The 14,810-nt window shown below is 50.6% G+C and overlaps 1 long non-coding RNA gene and 1 pseudogene across 1 annotated transcript in view; one reads left to right on the top strand and one right to left on the bottom strand.

The window, feature by feature from the left end:
• LOC149345012 (uncharacterized) overlaps positions 1–14,810 on the top strand; it is a 100,064-nt gene that overhangs the window by 56,110 nt on the left and 29,144 nt on the right. The gene's annotated exons all lie outside the window — the stretch shown is intronic.
• Positions 7,125–14,089, bottom strand: LOC149345013 (uncharacterized; annotated as a pseudogene).

The raw sequence follows: 14,810 nt of genomic DNA, 5'->3' as shown, positions 1-14,810 counted from the left end.
GACATCGCGCAAGCCCATGCGCTCGCCTAAAGCAACCAAGTCTGAAGCGCTCATGCTGTGTCTAAATTAGCCTAGCAGACAAACAAATAAAAAAAATCGGCCTGGTCCTGTTGTAGCGGACGCCAAATTTTGTGAGCAGGTGAAAGATTGCAGGCAACGTCTCTACCATACTTTGCCACCCTACCCCCCGTCCCCCAATACGTTGTCTCTACAGACTCCCAGGCAGTTCTGCGTGCCTTCCATGAAAGAGCCCTCCCTTCCCCTACCCGATCGGCCTTAGATGCCGCCCTCTTAGCATTAAGCCCACGACCGGTGACCCTTCGGTGGATCCCTGGTCACATGGGCATCCCCGGCAATGAGCTGGCTCACCAACTTGCCTGCGAAACTGTACACCGGGCGCCGGGGATCCCATGGACGAGCCCACCGACGGAGCAGGCGGTCAGGGCTTACAGACGCACTGTCGACGAATATTACACGCAGCAAAAATTAGACAGCTGATTTACCGCCACCGCACCCTTCCTTATCGATCCGTGAAGCTCGCATTCTTCGCCGAATAGAGTTCAATCTCCTACGTACACCAGCCGAACTTTATCTGTACCGGCACACTTCCACACCTCACTGCACAAACTGTCCACATATATATGCAGACATAGAACACTGCCTCACAACAATGCCACGTAGCCTTCCAGTCCCCCGCCTATATTTTCCCGCCACCCCCACCGTGGCCCATCTGGCTTGCCTCCGGGGATGGATGGATGGATGGATGGATGGATGGATGGATGGATAGGAGCGCCCCCTTTGAAACGGGGAGGTGGCAATTGCCACCATGCTCAGCTTTTCTTTATTTATTATTTTTTTTTGTTTACTGTGCTGGCAATTCTCATTAAGATTCTCCATCACCTTTGCCTACGGTTTCCTACTATTCTAACCTTATGCCACATCTCTGCTTTTCAGCCACCAATCCTCCAATCGCTTTTTGCTGACTTCCACTGCAGATTTATTTACATGACCATTGTTATCTTTAAACCCTAGGGCCTCAGAAAGAGTGACTGTGCCTGCATCGACATCCGGATGGATACCATCACATTTGATTATGAGGTGTTCAATTGTTTCCACAGATCTACCACACACTGCACATGTGTCATCTTCTTCGTTAAATTTCTTTTTGTAGCTGCGCGTTCTAAGACACCCTGATCTAGCTTCAAAAAGTAGGGCACTGCCTCTTGAGTTATCATAGAAAAATTCTTTCTTGATCTGCCTTTTCCAGAATCGATATAGTTCTACACTATGATTCTTTTCCATTGAATTCATCCAATGTTTAACTTCCGCGTTTTTGACCTGTCGTTTAATGCTCTTTCTTTCTCCGTCCTCATGACCGGCATACTTACTGGTTAGTTTTCTAGTTCTTTTCCGCCACTGTGAGTCAACGTTCTTTCTGTATAAATATTTAAATACCTTAGCTGCCCATCTGTTATCGTCCAATTTCCTCAGGCGTTCTTCATATAGTATTTTACTCTTAGCTTCCCTGAACCTGCAACGCGCCCTCGTCACCTTGGCCCAGGACCTATTGAACGCCTAACATAAAGGCTGTTAATAAAAAAGTGTCACATCACCTTCCGCGGAAAGGTGAGAGGAATAGACCAGGCGGTTTGAAAAAAAAAACTAATTTAAGTTCGAAAGGAAAGTCTCACTAATACACACGAAAGAAAGAATAAAGTACGCCCGAAAGGTTGGTTTGGTTTGCTTCATGGGGTTTAACGTCCCAAAGCGACTAAGGCTATGAGAGACGCCGTAGTGGAGGGCTCCGGAAATTTCGACCACCTGGGGTTCTTTAACGTGCACTGACATCGCACAGTACACGGGCCTCTAGAATTTCTCCTCCAAAGAAATTCAACCGCCGCGGCCGGGATCGAACCCGCGTCTTTCGGGTTAGCAGCCGAGCACCATAACCACTGAGCCACCGCGGCGGCTGCACACCCGAAGGAAACCCGATAAACTCTACATAAGAAAAGAAAGGTCCGCTCAAGTGATAGTGTCTGGTGTGTGCTTTGCCGGCTGGTGCGATGGACGAGGAGTTTAGGCAAGGAGTCGGCGCAGTCGGTAGAGTTCTGCTCCTACCCGCGATGAGAGGTGGCGTCGAATGAGATGGGCACGGCGGGCGTCGTGGGCGCTGCGTGAGCCCTAGCCGGCTGCGGGACCCCAGGGCAACTTCCATGGCGGCTGTGCTGGAAGCGGGCCACGTTCGAACGATTCCCAAACGAGTGCGGCACGCCAGAAACAGCGGCCCCGAAGTCTGTTCTTTCCAGGCTGTGGACGGCGGTCTGGTGTCCGGGTCTGGGAGCTCGGACGTACCCGGCGGACGTCCAAGCCTGGAAACTCGGGGCGCCAGGAACCACGCACGCGTCCGTCGCCGACCGCGTCCTAGCTCTCTTCAACTTCGTGTATTTCTAGGGCGACCGTGAAGAGTGGAGAGGTTTATGGACCGGTTGTGTGAGTGCTGGTTGTAGAGAGGCAAGGGTGGAGGAAGAAGGCTGCTGTGGAGCCCGCGGTTTCCGTGAGACAAGCGTCTGTGTAGGCCTCCGCCGCACCGTCCAAGGGTGGCTTGTGGTTGTATGCGTATGTCTGGCGGCGGCCTGCGTGTGCGTGGCCGGACATGGTGCGTGGAATGGGAGCGAGGCGGAGGTTAGAGGGGTAGATCGGAGACTGCGGTGGGTCTGGGAAAGAGATGGGTGCGTAGAGAGTCTGTGATAGAATCCATCGCCTAGCTGATGAACGGCAGGCGGATGATTTGTCTCTCTCGGTGCAGGTTAAGGAGGGCTGGAAGGGGATGGAAAAGGCCTGTTCTGTACAGGGTGTCTGTAGAAGTCCGAGGGGGGAGCCCCAGTGTTGCTTTGTATAGTGTATTGAGGGCCCGGATTAGTTTGTCTTGTTGTGTATTGGTAAGGGGGCAGTAAGGAATATAGTATAAAAATTTGTTCAGGGCCAGCGCTTGAGCAAGACGGCTGGCACGTGTCTTGGAGAGGCCGGCATGTTTTAAGACTACGCGGCGGAGTAAGTGTGTGACTGAGTGGCATGTGCGTATGGACTGATTGATGGCAGAGGTGAAAGTGTTGGAGGTCAGTGGCATACCCAGGATGCGACAAGAGTCGACACGGAGGATGCGTTGTCCGGCTAGGGTAAGGGAGATGGAGGGGTTCATCGTACGTTGATATTTACTGCGTGTTATGAGTAGAAGTTCATATTTCTCCGGAGCGGGTTGCAGGCCCGCTTGGGAGAGGTGTGAGGAAATGGTGTTACGTGCCGGTTGGAGTGTAGTTTGGACCTCTCCCGGTGAGCCAGTGGTGACCCACAAGGTGAGATCGTCTGCATAGAAGAGGAAATGAAGGTCGGGAATATCGGCTAGGGCCCGGGCGAGCGGGGCCATGCCTAGGTTAAATAGAATGGGAGAGAAGACGGCACCCCGTGGAGTGCCACGAGTGAGTGGAATGGAGTGAGACAGTTTGTCGAGATAGCGGATATGTGCGGAGCGGTGGGAGAGGAAAGCTCTTATGTAGTTGTACATGTTGTGTCCGCATTGCGTGTCAGCTAGTATGGTGAGGATGTGGTCGTGTGATATGTAGTCCAAAGCCTTGCGTATGTCAACTGTTACTAAGGCTTTCAGCTGCGCAGCGTCTGGAGCATTTGTGCTAACGAAGGTGTGTTGAAGGAGAAGGAAAAGGTCTTGGGTGGATAGTGCTCGGCGAAAGCCAATGAGGGTGGGGGGCTGGGAGATAGTCGGTGGCCTGAAGGTGGGAAGTGAGGCGGGCAAGCACCATGTGCTCCATGAGCTTGCCCGCGCAGGAGGTGAGGGAAATAGGACGGAGATTATTGATGGTGGAGGGTTTATTGGGTTTCGGTATGAATGAGACCAGGGACGATGTCCAGTCCACTAGCAGGGTGCCAGAAGTCCAGGCGTCGTTTTTGACAGTAAGAAGAAATGTTTGGGCTTCGGGAGGAAGGTTCTTGAAAGTTGTGTATGTGATTTTATCTGCACCGGGAGCAGAGTGTGTGTTACAACGTGTGAGTGCTGTGTCGAGTTCTGTGTGCGTGAAGGGGACGTCTAGTGCGGGAAGGGCTGGGCCATGATATGGCGGGTTTAAAGAGGATTGTGAGAGTGGGAAATAAAGTTGTTGGAGGTTAGTGAAAACCTCTGTTGGGGTATGGGAGGCGAAGAGGCGTTCGAGAGTGGGTGTGGGATGAGTTTGAGGTCCGAGAAGGGAGCGGAGAAGGTACCATGATGATTTTTGATGTAAAGTTCCGTCTAAGCGGTCGCATGTTCGTGTCCAGTGTTCGGTGTCGAGTGTCTTGCAGTGGCAGATAATGTTGTTGCGGAGTGCTTGTATTCTGTCGCGGAGCTGTGTGTTGTGTGGTTGTGTAGCTAATGCGCGTTGGAGACTTTTTCTCCGCTTCCACAGTCGTAGAAGGTGAGGATCAGGGTTGTCACGGGGGGTAGGATTGGAAATTTCACGTGTGGCCCGCGACTGGGTGTTTCTTAGATCAGCGACCCATGAAGTGTAGTCGGAGGGTTGAGACGGGGGTGGGGGTAAGAGCAGGCGAAAGTCTGACCACGAAGTGTGTCGCACCTTCGCCCTGCGTCGGAGTTGTTTTATGGGTATGTTGATAACAAGGATGGAATGGTCACTTAGTAGGTATGTGTCAGTATTGTGCCAAGTAATATGTGGAATGTGTAGAGCGAAGGTAAGGTCGGCTGTGCTGTCTCTGTGATAGAAGGAACCCTGCCTAGTGGGGCGTAAAAAGTCATTCAGCATGGAGTAGTGTCGAGAGTATATGTGATTGTGGAGTAAGCGTCCTGCTTTGTGTGTGGTTCTGTATACCCACTGTGTGTGCGGTACGTTGAATTCGCCTGCCACAAGGAGCGGGGAAGTGTTGGTTTGGAGGAAGCCGAAAAGGTGGGGCAGGAGGGAATGTTGTTTGGGGGGGTTGTAGAAGTTAACGAGAATGGTGGGAGGGGATGTAGGTACGAGGAAGAGTTCGATGGCAACTAGCTGCTGTGTGAGTGTATCAGGAATTTGGAGGACTGAGAATTTGAGGTCTCTTCGGATATATGTTGAGACCAGTGGTGTTCGATCCGTAGAGCTCGCATGAATCGCTCTGTATCTTCTTTCTTTCTTTCTTTCTTTCTTTCTTTCTTTCTTTCTTTCTTTCTTTCTTTCTTTCTTTCTTTCTTTCTTTCTTTCTTTCTTTCTTTCTTTCTTTCTTTCTTTATTGAATACTGCAAACCTTATACAGGTCCAAGCAGGGTGGGTAAAATGACAAACAAAACAATAATAACAAAGTTAGTAAACATCAAAGTGTGGCGAAAGGCAATACAGAATCATTCCAGTCCGTTACTGTGCGAGGAAAAAATGAAAATTTGAATAAATCTGTTCGTGCAAAATACGGCGTCAGAGAATTAGGATGATGGTGGCGTGTATACCTCGACGTTGAAAGCGACAGATATGGGGCAGGGTTAATAGCTAATTCTTGTTTCCAAAGCAAGTAAAGAAATTCCAAACGTAAATTTTTTCTTCGTTGTGCAAGACATTGAATACCATTAACCTGCATTATTTCAGAGGGCGAGTCATACGGGGAAAATTTAGAGTAAATAAACCTTACAGCTTTTCTCTCTACCTTTTCTAGGCGGGTGATATTGTGTTTAGTAAACGGGTCCCAGACAACACATGCGTATTCGAGTTTCGGTCTAATCAGTGAATTGTAAGCAAGTAATTTTACGCTAGGGGGAGAAGTTTTAAGCTTATGTCTTAAGAAGTATAGTTTGCGGAGTGCAGAAGAGCAGATGTTATCTATATGTAAATTCCATGATAAAGTGTTAGTAAGTGTGACACCCAAATACTTATATTTAGTCTCTTCCAGCAAAGGCGATGAACCTAGCCTGTAGTTAAAAGAAAGAGGAGCTTTTTTGCGAGGTTGCGTTCTCCTCTGGTTTCCCGGAGTAGGAGACCAGAGGGCGGGTGGGGAAGGGTGAGGAGATGTTGGGAAAGGGGCATACGTGCCGTGCGCATGCACCGGCAGTTCCACTGGAGAAAGCTATGGAATTGGGGGTGTGTCATAGTCTGATGTGTCCTCGGGGTTGTGGCTCTGAAGACGGCCACTGGGATTTTTCTTTTTGAGTAGAGGGGAGTCAGATGGTGTGGAGAAGGCTGTAAGTGTATGTTGGATTTGTTGTATGAATTCCGCCTGCTTGGCGGCGGCGTTGGAGAGTGTAGTGACTAGGGCTGTGAGCTGTGTTATCTGGAGTGTTTGTGCCTGGATTTGTTGTTCCAGGGCTTCTTGTCGTTGTGGTATGGTGTCAAAGAAGGAGGCGAGGTGGTTCATGCGTGTCTCAAGGGCCTGCATGTCGAGTTGAAGCTTGGCTAGGGTATCGGGTTGTTGTGTGGGGGTGAGGGAGTGTGCCCGTGCGGGTAGTGGAGCCGAGGGAATGGGAAGTGGCCCACCTGGTGCGGTCGTGAGACTGGTGTTTCTTGGCTCAGGACGCTAGCGGCAGCCGTACTGGAGACTGCGCTCTGGTGGGAGACAGGTTCTAGGAGCAGGCTTGGTGCGGCAGTGGCCGGTGGTTGGTTCTGGTGGGAGACAGGTTCTGGGAGCAGGCTTGGTGCTGCAGTGGTCGGTAGTTTGGGCGTTAGGAAGCTGTGCGTTGTTGGTTGTGAAGGTCCTTGCAGGACATCTGCATAGGTCTTGGTGGTGGCAGTGCGAATGGGGAAGGGAAGATTCTGGCAAGGGGCGGGGTTTGGAGTGGTTGCGGGGATTTCAGGGATGTTGCAGAGAGGTGGCTTGGCGGTGGGTCACAAGCTCTTGTCTTTGTAGAGGGCTTGGTCCTGCTGCTTGCGGCCAGGGCAGGTGTCGGCGAAGGCAACATGGTCCTTTTGACAGTGGGAACAGGGATGGGGAACAGGGATGGGCAGCGTTCGGGTGGAGAAGGGTGGTGGTGCAGGTAGGGCAGAGGGCTTGGGTGGAAGAGCACTGGAACTGGCTGTGCCCATACTGAAGGCAGCGAAGGCAGCACAATGCCCGGGGGCGTAGTGGGTAGCAGCGGTACGCTATTTGTTCGAAATAAATTGTTCGAAATCCGCTGCACCGTGCTCCTGAGCACGCGCTATCCGGGCTTCGTCGTCTTCGCATCCCCACAACCGACGCTGGGTGGCGCCAAGGCTTCATCCTTACACCATGGCTCATCAGTTGTGTTTGTTGAAGCATCTATTTTGGATGCCGTAGCATCACACTTAAGAACGTTTAAGCCCCCTTCAAAAGATGTTGGCCGGCTATCACAAGTGCCAAGAAGGATTGTGCCGGCCACATTTTCATCATAAGTAAGCACCGCAGAACTCTCTTGTCGTTAAACTTTAGATTACCTGTGCGCTACCAATACCCAACCGACATGACATAACCTGCGAGATTTCACCTGCTAGGGCATGAAGGCCTCCACACCTACAGACATGGATTCTTGATCATCGAAATCTGCTCGAGTATCAGTAGCGTCTCCGGCAGCGTCAACAATCGTTTCCGAGAGTGATGACAGAGATGGTTCTGAAAACCGCTTAGAAACGAGGCTGCTTTAAGAAAAAACCTGAATTACCAATTTCAGGAAGCTTATTTTTGTCCTTGACGGGGCTGCTTTTTTGCGAGAAGGCATGCCACAGTGGCGAGGAAAAAACCGCAGACCTTTACCAGACCCCGACTTAAGCTGTTTTTTAAGCGACAGTATTTTTCTGTTACTGAGATAACCTCTTTTTTCCGACAAACGCCCTGCCGCTATGATAAGTGGTTCATCACCAATGTCTCAAAACAAATGACGATGCACTGCTGGCACTGACTTCTACTATGCGCCTTTTTGTAATAATAGCTTCTGGCGGTTTTTCGAAAGCTCCACTGATGGTTTTGCGAGTTTCACGCTTGAACTTTGTAGAAGTAATGTCATTCCTTTGTGTTAAGCTCCTCATATCACTAGCACCTTCAGATGGAACGCTACAGGTAGATCGTTTTAATGCACCATCGTTCTGACTGAATGCTGTGGCCTTCTTAAGCTTTTGCTGTGCTGCTTCTGAACTTGCTGCGGAAGACACTTATGGCAGCTCACTGCTTCTTGTCAAAGGTTACTTTGATGTAGTAGGCTTGGCTGCAAGCACATCTGCTTTCTTTTTTGCAACTGTGCAACCAAAGCATAGCCCCACGCTTCGTTCGTAGAGCTAGGACCAAAAAAAATTATTTGACAGGGACAAGGCTTCGTGTCTTGCGCCTAAACATTCTACATCTAGTGCTTGTACGAACAGCTGATGTAGGCCGCGTCCTTGTTGTGGCACGGTTGAGTAGCTTGCGAGCAATAACTGATGTTGGGTTTTTCTTCGTAGTTGTTGAAACAGTGCCTTTACTTTTTGGTTTTTGTGATGAATTATGAGTCTTAACTTCTGGAGCTCGAGGCCTTAGCTGAATGACGATAAGAGCTGATTACAGAGGAGAAAACGGAGATAGGTCTTTTTCACTCTCGGACTCGTAGTCTACAATCGGTGGAACCATTCTAGCTTGGTGCAAATGCGGTGTGATCCCTCTCAAAACGGCGCACAGAAAAACACGCAAAACACAGGGAGAACGGACAGGACAAGAGCGCAGAGCGCCTACAGAGCGCCTCTGTGTTACAAGCCCTGTTCTTCAACTTGCCATGATGGGCAATCGGAGGCCAGCCGCTAAACGTGGATGAAGGCGTGTAAGCTGGACACGCAGCTGTCGTTTTAGCACAAGTCGGTTCTTTACAGCCATTTATTCATCTCTACCAGAAAGAGGGTGGCGGTTAGGCAGTGCACTGCGTAACTGCTCCCTGGATTTTACACATGAAGCTTTCACTGCTCGTTTCAAACTTGAGTGAACAACTTCACGCGCAGGTTGTGACCTAAGAGCATGTCCTCTGCCATGACCTAAAGCTGATTGCTTTCTGGGTGATCTGTATTATTGTGCAATCCTCAGCTGCTTGTACTTTTCGTGTACTGCTGTAAAATTTCCATTCGGCTTGCTATGACACCTTGAAATGCTGCCTGGCTTAGTGTATCCTTACACTTTTCGGGTACAATCTTCTGCTTCTTCATTTTCTTGGCAGCGGGAGACCGGCTTGACCTTTGCTCACTGACTTGCTTTTCTTCCCCAGACTCAGGCCTGATAGGCCGTCCGTACTGCTTTGGCACGCGTGTAGCAGCACTCCGAGCTCTCCGAGGAACAGAGCCCCAGTGTGACCTGTACTGGCTCCTCTGTCTCTGTACTCAGAGTAAGGTGGGGTTTATTTGAAGAAGCTTGTTAACGGGAGCAGAGCCAACAGAAGTCCGAGGTCAGCTAGTCCAGCCAGGAGCGTGCACCACGCGTTGGCCATGGGGCTCGCACGTATAACCATCGTCTTCCTTACATCAGCATTAGTGGATGGTAGAGCAGTATCAATTTCAGGACTGCTGCTCCGGTCTGAAGAGGTAGACACCAGAGATGCTGTCCCACTTATAAAGTCCCCGGCCATGGATATGTGCAATTAAGGCCGAGGACATTATCGTCAACAGCAGGAGAAAGCGCAGTAGTCCGTCATGTCCAAGTTTGTGGACGAGCCACTCTAAATGTCCGCCGCAGCACTTTTTATTCGTCTGCGAAAAGGAAAATTGGCTCGCTTTTCTAGTTATATTAAGCTATCGAGACATTGCGGTCGGTGAACTGCATCATTCGCGACCATTTGAATTAATAGCATGCAAAAATAAAAGCTATTTACTCGTCCCGCCAAAAAAAAAACGTTCTGATGCGCATCTTTTCTTTCTTCTTACGAACACACTTCACTGCATCTACAAGAGATGCCGCCACAAACTTGATAGGCAGGGTCCAAAGTGCAGGAGCGTGGTATTTAAAGGTGAAAATTCGCTTTGTATACTAAAATTAGAGCACGCTTAGGTAGCATCCACATATATGGACGCAGCGCCTGAAGCAGTTACCTAGGGAATGTAGGAATTTTAATTAAGGCACGTAATGCCAAGGAAGATAACCTCTGGTTATCTTCCTTGGCATTACGTGCCTTAATTAAAATTAAAATTAAAAGGCAAGCGTAGCAGGGGGCGGCAGAAAGTATGATGGGCGGATCGCATTAAGAAGTTTGTAATATACGGTGGCCGCAGCGCAAAGACAGGGTTAATTGGAGTGGCATGAGAGGCATTTGCCCTACAGTGGGTGTAGTCAGGCTGGTGATAATGATGAATTTGAGGAACTCAGTACTAGCACACAGAACAAGGCAGCAAACGTAAACAGTTGAATGGAACAGAAAGTTAAATTTATAACCACTGATCAGTTGGGCACATTCTTTAAGTAAACTTTGGTTTAAATTAGATTCAAAAGAAAACACTCGACAGAGGTCTGGGAAAAGAATTTAAGATAGAAAAGAACGCCAACCACTCCCCCCCCCCCCCCCCTTTAGAAAAAAGAAATGAGAAACAGAAGTTTCAGAACCTGCATGGTTCCTTCATCGTGGGCGACTGCGGGCGAGATGCAGCTTCGCTTTTTATGCCCTTGTTTATTGAGCCGCCCAGCCACTGACCGTAGTCTGTAGGAAGGGGGCGAGGGTTTAACGTCCCAAAGCGACTGAAGCTATCAGGGACGCCGTAGTGAAGGGCGCTTGAAGGGGCTAAAAGTTCCTTGAAACTGATTAACATTGTTCCGCGTCTGCCAAGTTTGCCAGGACTAAAGTAACAGCTTCCTGCGCGGGCACTTCTCGGCATCCAGCAAAATGTTTCGATGTCATTCTTATGGTCACATGTCTCGCAGTGGTGGGCCACCACGCTTGGATTACTGTTCATTCATGTTTTCATAATGAGTGCATTTACACAAAACAACTTGTACGCCCCTCCTTATGTAATGCCTTCGGGCTTTTAAGGATGAAATAACTGAAAAAAAATAGTTTTACATCCGCTTTGTGGTGCTTCATTCTTTCGGGGAGGTCCTCGATGTCACCAATGTACGACACCGAGCACTAAGTATGAGCAGGGGATCTTCTGTATCAAATGGATTAGTTCTTGAGGAACGGAATTGGCGTAGTGATTGTCAAATATCTCGGTGGACACCCAAACCGTGACGTGAAGAGGGACGTGTGGTAGTGGTTTATTTAAAAAAAAGAAAAAAAATGGTGAAGGAAAGGGATGTTGCCGGCCGCGGCATTTGCTATCTAATATCTGAAGCACCCGAGCTGCAGCCGGCGGATGTGAAAGGGCAAGGGAGAGGATAGTGAGTGGAAGTATAGAGGGGAGCGATAGCAAGAAAGGACAGGGGAGAGATTTGTACACTACTCAAAAAATACAAAAATAATCAAGGTTGCGCAGCTCGCGCGCAAATGTCCAAGTTTGTCCGAAAATAAGTGCGCGCGAGCGGTCACTGTGCACAATGACTTACAGAAGGTGAAGTAAATTGTATGTACAGTCGCCGTCAAAAGTAAACGGAAGGCGATTTTGTCAAAAAAAATTAATTTCTTTAAATCTAAAGCATAATGGATCATGTTTGTTGGTGCACAGTGCAATTTGCACAATCACAATTTGTCTGCACAAATGTATTCAAGGATTCATGAATTGAGCGGGCAATTATTAACTTTTTTCGTTACTATTGCCTTCCTTTTACTTTTAACGGCACCTGTACATAGCCGCACGCATGTAGCATCCTGTCTCCGACTAATCGCACGCGCGGAACACTACACTAGCGGCCGAGGTGGGCCACCCGGCCTCGTATACCGCCTCAGACAGCCTCGCGGAGCGTTTATGTTCCGCGGGCACTATCTGGCAAAGAGCAAGCGGCAAATCAAGCCCGCCTGCTCGATGAACAACGCACAGTGGCTCTCTATTATTCTGCAACGGGTGCGCACACTGCCGCGCGGCCATAGAAGCGCCTTGAGACTGTCCGGGATGATTCTCAGCGCCCTGTAGGCCGTGGGAATCTCGCAACGCGGCACTGCGGAAGCGGTGCAGGGAAGGAGAATATGCTCCAATGTCTCCAGGGCACCGCAGTCACCGCACGCGTCGCTCGACGGAAGTCCGTGGTGCACCCGTCTTTCCCCGGGCCACACGCAGCCGACGCGCACTCGCATGATCATCGTGCGCTGGAGGCGCGACATTGAGTGCGCGCCGACGAGAGAAATGCACTCTCCTCGCGCGATACGAGGTCCGGGTGCTGCTGACGGCGGTGGTCGTAGATCGTCACCGCACGCACGTCTTCAGGGCGAGTGGTTCGTCACTGGGAGAAAGCTGATTTGCGGCGATGGCGAGCTCGTCGACTTGCTCATTGACGCGGAGGACGCAGTGAACGGGCACCCGGAGAACCCGAATACTGCATCTACGCTCCGCGAGACGCTCAATTCGCTCGCGTAACGCGAACAGCAACGGGGTGCCACGGCCAGGGGTCTGCAGGCGGCTAAGGGCGGCCCCGGATACACACAGCAGAGCACACCTGGGCGGCGGCAGAGTAAGGGTGAGCACCAGGTCCAAGCACAGGCGAAGGATTAGTAGCTTCGCCGTGGTCGAAGAGCCCAGGTAAGCCACTTTTTGCTGGCGGTGCAGTTGCAGGGCGGGGATGGTGGCCGCTGCGGCGAGCGAGCAGCTTTCGCTCGCCACGGAGCCGTCAGTGTACACAAGCAGATGGTGACGCAGTTGCTCGTAGAGGACGAGGACGGCTCCGGCCAGCTGCTGCACTGCACATAGTGTGTGCTGCGTTTTCCCGCAATACCGGCGATCTCTCGCTGTGCCTGCGTCGTGAGAGGCCAGGGGGAGCAGTGGCTGCAGGGGGGCGTGGCGCACGTCAGCAGGTTATATTCCTGCAGTGCCGCGGCCATTCTTGAGCCCTGTATTGAAGAGGCGCTGCAGGAGTTCCCCGCCGTCTGGCGCGCGGTGTAGGCGGTCGATGGGGTGCAGTGAGCGGTGAGTGGCCTGTAGCTGTAGAGGCCACGCGCTCGCCTCGTCCAGTGTGCCTCGCATTGCAAGTTTCCGTTGTAGAGGCGCAGCGGAGCCTCCAGAGAAAAATCCGTTGGCCCCGGGAGGTGAGCTTGTGCGCGGTGGCCGCTACAGTAAAGGGCTGTTGACCTGGGATTTTGAGTTGAACCGCAAGGATTTCACATTGATTGTCCGCATAACTAAAAAAAATAGATGCCCTGTGACAAAACTTTGAAGAAAGTAGCACTAAAAACACTCGCCCTCGTGAAGACCGGCCAAGCCGGAACGAACGGTAATGTTTGAGATGATAATTAAACTAAGTAGTAAGCCATGTTTACTGTAACGCAAATAAAGCCGATAGAAGTTGATTGCATAGACATAATAAATCTTGTGAAGCTGAAAATATGCATCGGCAATTCCACTGGAGCACACTTAATGACCCTATCTTGACGGGAGACCTGCAACGGCAACTGCCGCTTCTAGAATCCTGGTCTTGGAATTTTGACTGGCGTGATTTTTCTTTGACTTGGACTGGGGACGAGATGCACCTCCAGTACTCAAAAGAGACCCACTTCGTTTTTAGGCCGGACATTATGTTTCATGGCAACACATTCAACAGCGGGCGCGTCTATCACGCTGTCAGGGAGAGATACTTCAGCAGTCGTTTGTTGCTCAGATTGACCTTGGTCCTGTGGAGCGCTATTGATGACCACAGATGGTGGAGGAGCTTCCGAAACCACAGAGGACAAGAGCGGAGCGGTGGGTAGCTCCAGCAGTTGGTGATGTGGGTAGCTGTGGCCTGGCATACGCACGTGGATACGTTTTCATAATGCGTTCAATTGCATTTTTCATTGCTTTTTCAACTGCCGCTGTGATTGCCTCTGTCCAAGAGCCTTCCATTACGGATGGACATTTGGCAGCCGCACAAGAATAACCACAGGCTCTCTCTTTGACTGCTGCAAAGGCTTCTCGTCGCGTGCATCGGCGTCTATCTATTAGCTCTAGATCATGAACTTCTTGAGCTCGTACAGGACAGTCTGGCGAGTTAGCAGAATGGGGAGCACCCCACAGACAACATTTTTCTTGCTGTCCGGGAAAGTCCTCTGTAGCATGACTATCGCCGCATGCACAGCAACATAAGCCGAATTTGCAGGCTTTGCAACTGTAGCCAAATCTCGAACAGTTCTAAACATTGAACCAGTCTAGAGTTAAATGCATCCACTAGACAGACCAATGACCACACTTTGATCTAAGGGGACACTATTCCTGTAAATGGGGCTATGACGGACTCTGTAGGAATTTTGACACCCTCTACCATTCTGCTGCGATGATGGACAGCAGTGACGCCCGCAGAGGAGACGCTCTCAAGAGTCTCCAAAGGGCTCAATCGAGATTCGACATCTCGGACTATTCCCTTGGTTTAGTTTATTGGGGTTTAACGTCCCGAAGCAACTCAGGCTATGGGGGACGCTGTAGTGAAGGGCTCCGGAAATTTTGACCACATGGGGTTCTTTAACGCCAGCCCTTGAAACAGGCCAGATGAGGCGGTAGGTATGCGCTCACCGGGTGGTTAGCGAAGGAGGTACACTTCAAGAGGTCGGCGGCACAATCCTTGTCCGGGGACCTGCACAATATGCCGCCCATGCCGAACTGCCGCACATCTGTGATCCGCATGCAGTGGGGCCATGTAGTCTGAAGGGCCGCCTGTACTGCCTCCGGGTTCTTCAAACGGATCTCGCCTCCTTCTGAATGAACTAAAGCCACAGCAATGCTGGTTACTCCACTAAGAAAAAAGACATCAATGGGGAGCTGGTCCTGAGGAAGAGCGGCCGA

This window comes from Amblyomma mixtum, chromosome 5 (genome assembly GCF_055824585.1).
Source record: "Amblyomma mixtum isolate Tamu chromosome 5, ASM5582458v1, whole genome shotgun sequence".
Taxonomy (NCBI): domain Eukaryota; kingdom Metazoa; phylum Arthropoda; class Arachnida; order Ixodida; family Ixodidae; genus Amblyomma; species Amblyomma mixtum.
Note: the sequence above shows the minus strand (reverse complement) of the source record. Positions and strands in the feature narration are given on the sequence as shown.